The 1,674-nt window shown below is 38.5% G+C and overlaps 1 pseudogene; it reads left to right on the top strand.

Moving 5' to 3' along the window:
- The first annotated feature begins 280 nt into the window (after positions 1–280).
- On the top strand, positions 281–1,205 carry LOC111147468 (annotated as a pseudogene).
- The last annotated feature ends 469 nt before the right edge of the window (positions 1,206–1,674 follow it).

Below are 1,674 nucleotides of genomic sequence, written 5' to 3'. Positions count from 1 at the left end.
ATATGAATGGGGGGGGCAGACACAGTCACACCATAGCACCTTGTTACCATAATCTTTATCATTTCCTTAAGACACATGCCCTAAATTTTCTTTCATTTAAAGTTCTTTTTTAGCATTTAACAAAGAAATGAGGTGGAATAAGTTCTTTAAGCCCATGTACCCAAGCGCTCTAAAAGATCTAAGTAGTATCCTGTTTCTAAGATTATGGACTGGGGTTGGAGAACTTTGCATTGCTTATTTTGCAATAATGATGTAAGAGTTTGGCTCTCAGAGCTGCACCATGGTGATTGGCAAGAGCAAGCATCTCGCAAAAGGCAGCAAAGAGGGAGCCAAAAAGATAGTAGTTGATCGGTTTTTTAAGAAACATTGGTATGACGTAAGGAGGGTTGGAAAAATGTTAACCTGAAGGAGTCAAGGAACCAAAATTGTATCTGATGACTTCTAGGTTACTGTTTTTTGAAGTGAGCCTTGCTGAATTGCAAAATGATGAAGTTGTGCTTAGAAAATTCAAGCTAGGGGTGCCAGGGTGGTTCAGTGGGTTAAAGCTTCTGCCTTTGGCTCAGGTCATGATCCCAGGGTCCTAGGATCGAACCCTGCATTGGACTCTCTGCTCAGCAGGGAGCCTGCTTCCCCCTCTCTCTGCCTGCCTCTCTGCCTGCTTGCGATCTCTCTCTCTGTGTCAAATAAATAAATAAAATCTTAAAAAAAAAAAAAAAGAAAAAGAAAAAAGAAAATCCAAGCTAATCACTAAGAATGTTCTGGGCAAAAACTGCCTGAGCAACTTCCATGGCATGGATTGTACTTTTGTGCTCTGTTATCAAAAAAGTACAAGCTATGATTGAAGCTCATGTTGAGGTCAAGACTTTTTACAGTTATTTGGTTCATCTAGTCTGTGTTGATTTTACTAAAAAAATGCAACAATCAGATTCAGAAGACCTAAATTCAGTACCAGAGGTCTGCAAAATCCAAAAGAAGGTGGTGAAATTCATTACCCCAAAGTTGTAGACCAATGACTTGGAAGAGGTTGTCAATAAAATGAGTGCAGAGAGCACAGAGAAGACAGAAAAGGATTTCATGTTTGAATTGGGAAATTTAATGGAGCTTCATGGTGAAGGAGGTAGTATTGGAAAGCTATCAGGGATGAGATAGGTGCTAAAGTTGAACAAACTAGTAAGTATGAGATACTAGTCCAAGAATCTGTTTAAAATTCGCTCTTTAAATGTTGACAAAAAAGTTTCATTATGGAAAAAAATAATGTTATGAATACAGTTTGGGGAAGAGACTTGAGTTTTCTTAAAACACAAATTCTTCTAAAATAATCCTTGGAGGGGTGTCTGGTTCACTTAGTTGGTTCAGTGTGTGCTTTCCACTCAGGTCATGATCTCAGGATCCTTGGATCCAGCCCACATCCGGCTCCTTGCTCAGTGGGGAGCCTCCTTCTCCCTCTCCCTCTGCCTGCTGTTCCCCTGATTGTGCTCTCCTTCTCTCTCTGTCAAATAAATGAATAAAATCTTAAAAAATAACCCTTGGAAATTCAAAATTGCTATTTCCAAATGACTGTAAAATCCAGATTTATACAAATGTCAAGTTTGTATAAGGTAGGTTAAGGAAGCTATCTTTCGAAACCTTTCTCTAGTGAAATATGATGAATAAAATATTTTATTGTATTTGTAT

The sequence above is a fragment of the Enhydra lutris genome, unplaced genomic scaffold, assembly GCF_002288905.1.
Source record: "Enhydra lutris kenyoni isolate GAN:26980312 unplaced genomic scaffold, ASM228890v2 scaffoldscaffold17, whole genome shotgun sequence".
NCBI classification, from domain to species: domain Eukaryota; kingdom Metazoa; phylum Chordata; class Mammalia; order Carnivora; family Mustelidae; genus Enhydra; species Enhydra lutris.
The sequence above is the reverse complement of the archived record's forward strand: the minus strand, read 5'-3'. Positions and strand labels throughout refer to the sequence as shown.